Below are 7,726 nucleotides of genomic sequence, written 5' to 3' on the forward strand. Positions count from 1 at the left end.
TGGGGACAAAAGATTTCTCCTACAGCTTTAGTTAGGGTGAGGCTGATTGCGTGACCAGAGACTGAAGAGTAAGTGTCTGTTCATGCATTTAACATTAACTGGGCTTCAGACTTTGGTTGTGTATGTGCTAACACTATCGTGTTTTGCTACTTTATATTTCCTTCAACCAACATCTGCTGCAGTGGTGGCTGTTAACGCAGCTTCTGTGGCCGCACGCTGTTTTACATCAATGGGAGGGTCTTGCTTTTAGCTACCGAACTGATGGCTTCTTAAACTACCTGTTTAGACTGTAAAGAACCTTATAAGAAGTTTTAAAACAAGCTGAACTCTGGCTTTAGACACATTAATAGTCTCCCTTTAAATTTCCATCTCCTTATGTTAGATAACAAAAATAATGAAGTTAGTAATCCTAATCATGCTCATCCTTTCTAATAATCAGGACAAGCAGGGGATGAAAATGTACTTTCCTCTCCTGTGTCTCACGCCAGGAAGAATGAATTTAATACAGTCTTTAGTTTTAGTTTCAAACTGTAGCACTGAAGGCTCCCAAGGTAACCCCCTGGAAACATTTAATTAGAGGGTGTGTATATGGATTAGGAAACCTTTAAATTACAACGCAAAATGGCAGAGCAGCCTTTGCAGTTATGATCAGAGAGGGGCCCAGTATAGTGATCTGCTCCAATACCAAATCTAAGAACAGGGAGTTCACAAAGTGATTTTTATTAACTAGACAAGCTCATGTGACACTTTCAGCTCATGATAAAAGAGGAACATTAGAAAGCTGTTATTAAGCAGTCTCCTCACATTCAGTGGTTTATCACTGTACCTCGGCAGCCCAAGTACCCGAAGAACAAAAGATACCCAAAACAGGATAATCAGCACCTGTTTCAATGCATTATTTATACAGTCCTGTTCCAGAAAAATCACCTCAAACCTTGCACAACTTCAAGCCCTGTAGTCCCAGTCATCTTTCCTTATGTTTGATAATTCACATTTGTTCTGCTCAGACAAGCTTTCTATTATTACCCAATTTCTTTCACTTAATTTTACTTTATAAAAGTGTGAACAAAGATTACATATGCATGACTGAATTGTGGAAATGAAGCTAATTAAAATTTGCTGCTTACCATCAAAGGGGAAAAAGGGAGTGAGAGAGTAAAAGAGAAAGAAGAAGGCCCAGTAGGATTAGATCTCCCCCTTTTTTTCCACACCAATTATAAAATGCAGAACACAATTTTGGAGTTTTCAATATTATCTTTAGAACATGCACAAAGTTTATTAAGTTTCTAATAAAGAGCTGGTGCCGCAAAGGGGATAGGAAGGAAGGAGACAATTTTGGATACTAATAAACTGAGACCATAAAAAAAAAAAAAATCTTACTGCGGTTACTGGACTAGATAAACCAGCAGTGAGTGTTCTAGGGGTAGGTATAAAATCCCTATCATGGAAGATAGTAAAAATGTATCTTCCTGGAGGGAGACATTTCTCTCCAACTAAATGTGCATAATGTCTCATTGTGGCATGAAGGTTGAGAGCTCGTAGTTATCCTAGTGGTATGACAGCATTTTATAACCTTATGATTTGTATAACTGTCTATTTTAGGATTTCATTATGTTTTGCTTGGTATCTCGTAGCAGTGAGTACCAGAGGTTAATTTTTATGTTGCTCTCTTAGCAGTTTTTAAAGTTAATTTGGCCTTTGTGGTTGCACCTGGAAGAATACTTTTGGGAGCCCCTTCTGACCCAGTTTCTTGCGTCTGTCACCATGACTTTTCAGCCTCCAGCACTTAAGAGATATCAGAGCATTAAGTATAGAGATTACAGTATTTCTTTCTAAAATCAGCACACGTGGATGCTGTATTCCGCAGTCAGTGACTTGTCACACACTCAGTAACAAAACACAGAGTCCCTGAAGATGCAGGTTACCTGGCAGCACGCTCCACCCACTGCCGGCAGCCCAGTTAACCCGAGCAGGCACGGTGTGGTTGTTGGTGAGACACTACAGTTGGTGGGAGCCAGAGAAGTATAAACGTGTAACAGAGATTATTGTTGCTATACTTCATAAGGTGATTTTTCACTTTTGGAGATAATGAAGCTGCTGTGATTACCTGCTCTGGTCGTTGTGCAGCAGAGGTTGCAAAGTTTCCTGAACGGTTCCCTTAGCTTTTTGGTCTAATCCTTGCTTAACACTCTGGTGAAAGGCCTGTGATAGCGGAAGAAAACACAGCTGAGTCTGCATACTGTAGGCTATTGCAAAAAGTTTGCCTTCTGCAGCTTGCTTTGCACTGCGCCACCAGCGAGCACCTCCAGTAGTCCAGACCGACCGTCAGCTGGAAGACAGAGGACGCTGGCTGACCCACACCATGTCCCCAAAACTTGTGTCCCTGAGAGGGGTGGTTACCCCAAGTTGTAGCTGTAACTAATCTCAGAACAACAAACTCATTTGACAGATGTGGTTGCATCTTACGTATATTAGCTGGGGACATCCTACAGCGCCTGCCTTGCAAATACACTTTTTCCCCCTGCTGCGTAATTCCACTCACACTGATTCGTCCAGGGTCCCCAGTGTGCGTCACCATTATAAGGCTATTTCCCAGTTACCGTAGAGCACACCAGCCGGTGTGCCCTGACTGGCGGGCAGGCATTAGGACACTCGCATTAGCTCTACAGAATTATGTCTCGATAGCTACGTTGTGAATATGCAAATCCACCCTAATTGGCTACGCTAATCACACTGTTCTGGTGGGTGTCTGTTCTCAAACTGTTCAAGCTACTTGACAGCAACAAAGGAAATACCTGTTTCTTGCTTCCTTTGGCTGAAAAATTCTAAAATTTAAATGAAAAAGGAGAGCTATCTCAAAAGCAAAGAAAATAAGGCTGTGAAAAGGATTAACTTTTTCTTCAGGTGCCAGTCTTTGCCATTCTCCATCCCAACAAAGCCCTAGAATAGCTGTCATACCTTTGTCTTGCCAGTATTTGTTTAGAGAGGAGAATCCTGGGCTTGTTCAATTCTCTTTGAAACACGAGGTAAACAAAAGGAGATTGCCGTTCTGCACAAGGCAGCTCCGTGATCTGCTCAGGCAGAGGGGAAAGTGCTGGGGGAATAAAAGGAAAAAGCTAATACAGACAACAGTGAAGAGCCCGAATGCTTTAAAACGTTTTCAAAAATCAATTTGCCTGAGACAGCTTATGTTGGCTTTTAAAATTATTTTTCATTAAAAACTTAAATAATTAAAGACTGCTTTCAACTAAATGAAGGCTTCTTCCCATCGTCTCAAATGCAACAAGCCTATTCTTTTAAGATCCCTTTTTATTTTTCTTTTATTATTGAGTGTTGTTTTTCTTCAGATTATTGTTATAGTTACTAATACAAATAAGTCATTCTTAAATGTATTTCTTCTTAATTTTCCTGAGAGATGGAGCTTGAGCAATATGATGTTACAACTACCGTGCTGCTACCTGCCAAGTTCTTTTTTCTTCTGGAAGCAGGAAAGACTGGGCTATGCAATCTAGACAGGATGTGCCATATAACCTGCATAGCTGTAATTAATGCTAATCTATTTAATTACCTCTGGTAGGCTCACATATGGAAAGCTGCCATCTTTTATTTAACTGGGTGTAGTGTTATGTGCTGTAATGTCATCCTCTTGGAAAATCATATTGTATTTGCTGGTCTGGAGGGTAGAGAAGAAGGTTCCAAATGCACTTCTAGGATACACAGCAAGATGTACACGGCGATCTCTGTTCCAAATCATTCAATCCAAGTAAACTGATCAAGTACTTCAGTTCTTCCAATGTATTTTACAAATTGGCAAGCTGTAGATGCAATGAGAGAAGAAACGGGGAACACTGACAGAATGGCTTGCACGAGATGCAGCAAGTTGTGAGCACCTGAGCTTCCCCGCTGACAGCCTGGATTTCAGCTAACTTCCTCACATGACCAGCGGCGTACAAAATACAATACAGAGAAAGAAGCGTGCTTACACCGCTCTTCAGGAATTGCCCTGGTGGTTTTATCTCATGTTAGTTCATAATAAAAATACATTTATAGCAGCAAAACACAGAAAAAGTGTACTAAGACACGGCTAGAATTTTTGAACAATACACCATCTGTTTTCTGATCACCTGTGTAGAATTAAAGACATTAACGCTTTTCAGAGACTTCACTCAAATATAATGTTGGCTGAAGCAAACCAAACACACTGCAACATGTGTGGATTGCTATGATTAGTTGGGAGTGGCAAGGAAGCGAAAGGGTTAATTTCCCACTCCTGGAGCAAGGGAAGAGATGCACTCCTTTCTTTCCCCTGATACTGCAGTAGCTGCTAGGAGGCCGAAAAACAGTAGGCAGCTGTGGCCCAAAATTGAGAGAATCTGATTAGAAAGGCTGGGTTCAGTCACTCACTGAGAAAAGCAAGTCTTCCTGAAATGAGCTGGTACTCCTTGCATCCCTGGGGAATGAGGAACCAAAGGAACCGAGTTTATTTATATCCCTGGCTTGACAAAGGAGCTGTAACTTAAAAACAAAATTAACACTCACTCTAAGTCCATGTCGCTATATTCATGAACTGGCTGCACTGAATGTTTTCTTCTTGAAATAATCCGTTCAGAATCCCCTCTGCCTGCAGCAGGGGCATCAGAGCACAACATCTGGCTTAAGAAATTACCATCTTTAGCTTTGGGGCACAACCCCTAGCGTGCTGAAACAAATCTCATTTTTCTCTGTGTAACTCTTGAACTGTTTTGTCCAAATAAATGTTAATGGCTTTAAAATAGATGCTAAAATTGCTTAGTTTCTTATGCCCTGATTTTTAAGTTACCAGGTTAGCCTCTTATGTGCATTGTACTTTTCCAACCTGTCTTTAAACAGAGGTTCCTTCTGGATGTTGTCGTGCTGTTGCTCTAGGAAAAACTTCAGATTTCTTCCTCTAAACATTGAACTTACAATATATAAATAACTTCTGCGAAAATACATCATCTTACAATTGGAATCCTCCAGAAATTTTTGTTATCAAACTACAAGACTAATAATCTATGGAAATGGCTATTACACCCAGGCACCAACACTGCAGTTCAGAGTACATGCTCGTCATTGTTTGCTAACAAATCAGCTAGGGATGTTCTAAAAATTGTTGGTGCTTCAGTCTTGGTATCTTGAAAATGTAGTTTATTGGAATACTCAGCTTTACCATGGCCAAGAGAAAAAAACAAATTGCTCCTTGCTCCCTTCGCTCCCTACTTGTGTTTGCCATCTCAGCATCACCAGGACTTGCACTCATGTGCCCAGCTGAGCAATTACAGAATCATTTTGCTTCTCTTCAAAATTCAGCTGATTGGTTTTAACCTGAAGCAAGCTAATGAGAAGGCTTTTTGACCTGCTTCTAAGGAATCCTAGCAGCATGTCACTGCAGCAAGAGCCCTTCTCTCACCTTGCTCTTTCTCATTTATGATATATACATAATGCCAAGTCTTAAAATAGTCAATTTCTCACTTAAAGAAAAATGTATTTTACCGTTATATAGCTCTTTTCCTTGCAGGGGCTTTAACAAGATAAATTTTGAATAGCTTGTAAGAAAAAAAAGGAAAAAATGCTTCACCTACTGTCGAGATGATGCAGCTACTTCTGCGGAAAGTGGGCCAATTAACATTGCATATCAATTTATAGATGTACAGGATACCACATTTGATTTTCTAAGTAAATACATAGAATTTGTCAGATTTTAAAATTGGCCAAAATGGAGGATTTCAATTCTTGCTCTCAAGGAAAACACTAAGAATTTCAGGAGTTTTAGCTCCAGGATGTCATCGCCATGGTTTGTTAAGCACTGAACCTCCAACTCGTTTGTTCAGTAGTTGCAGCCCCGCTGAAATGCCAGACTCCAATTGCTGACCTGAGTTACTCTCATTCCTGCCGTTCTCATTCTTTTGTGTTTGGTTGGACTTCTTGGGGCAGGTTTTTTTGTGCTGCTCTGTGCTGAGCTGTGTTCTCCATCTAGCTACACAGTAGCTGGGGAAATCTGAGAAAGCACTAGATGACAAACGTGTATGTGAGTAGATCAGACCGCATCCTCCTGCCAGGTTGGTGGACAGCCTGCTTGAGTAGAAGCAGCACACTGGGTCTACTGCAAAGCCCCATGTGCACCACTCAGTCACAGCAAAAGCATCACTGTGCAAGGGTACTGGGAAGCGAGCCAGGAGAGCACTTGAATTAAAGCCGGAGGACATCTATACGTGACATGGTGCAAAGCTCCTGAGCCGTGCTGACCTGGTTGGGTATACCCACCCGGTGCACGCAGCCCCGCTCTGGAAGGAGATGTCGCTCAGGAACGACAAGCAGCAAAGCAGCATAAGCAGAGCGCAGCACGCGAGGCGACAGGCTGGCGCACAGCACGGCTCGCTGGCTCAGCTCAGAGCCCGGCTGACACGGCTGAACTGCTCCTTGCTGCGCGCCGGCTCAGCCAGCAGCGCGCCGTGCTGAAGGGAGTGACGTCCTGAATTAGCTCTGCAGCAGTGACATGCTTCCACCCGCTCCGTATCGACTCATGGGAGGAAGGCGTTTTTTCTTTACAACATTTAAGTTGTCATTGAAATGCAGAGGCAAATATAAAGAAAGTAACGGGGTAATTTGGCAGTTTAGTATTATATTGGTAACTATAAGTCAAGCAAAGGAAATGCACAATAAGCAACCTCACGAAAGCGAGCTGGTCTGAATTTAGTGCGCAGTCTAGGAGCTGACATTTGCACTGTTTGCAATGCTTATATCCTATATCCCCGCCAAGTGCGCACGGAGGGTTTCCTCATCTGCTTCGGGCGGGTAGCTAGGTGTTCTTTCTTGTGCCACTTCCTTTACTTTTGAAATTCTTCTGCTAAATGTTGATAGAGGAGGTGGCCTGCTCACTGTCCTGCAGACTAGAACCCTGAAACTGAACACAGAAATAGGAAACGGGATCCCCAATTTTTTTTACGGTGTTTTCACCTGTATTTCTTGCGTACCATATTCCATCCTAGCAGTTGTTAATGTACAGACAGAACTACCTTTTGGTACAAAAACACGATCCACAAATTATAGTGACTTCCTGTACCAGGAAAATAAAGCTCCTCTACTTTATTTAGGAAAAATACAGCAGCTCTGGAGCACAGCAACTGCTATTTTACAATTTTTGAAGCATAAATTGTATAAAATTCACATGGAAATATTTTAGTTATCACTTTTTTGTCTTTGCTCTCTGAATTCCTAATTCTTTCCCCCTAATTTCCTCCCCTCTTGACAATAGTTTCTACCTTTGTTCCTTGGTGTACTATTCCTACTGAGGAAATATGTGCTTTAAACAGCTATAGATGCTAACCCCTCCCCACAAGGAGTGGTTTGACATCTGACACAATCACTCTAGGATTGCTTTATGTCAGTGAAGATCTTGCTCAGTGGAACCAAGGCCTGAGAATACCTCAAGACGATGTGTAAAATACACCTGGAGCCCTAGGAATACTTATTTTTCCCTGTTGACAAAAAGGGCTTTTACTATAAGAGCTGTAGATATCTACGCTGTAGAGACAGCACGTAAAGGCAAGTAAGATAAATTGATCTTTGCGTGTATATTAGCTGACATATCTCACGTGTTTTGTGAATGTTATTTTGATTACCCAACTGTTGGGTAACTTTTCTTTGTTACTGTAGCTTACATTCTTAACTTCACTTTGACCTAAGAGCTACCAGGAAGAATCACTGC

This window comes from Rhea pennata, chromosome 6 (genome assembly GCF_028389875.1).
Source record: "Rhea pennata isolate bPtePen1 chromosome 6, bPtePen1.pri, whole genome shotgun sequence".
NCBI classification, from domain to species: domain Eukaryota; kingdom Metazoa; phylum Chordata; class Aves; order Rheiformes; family Rheidae; genus Rhea; species Rhea pennata.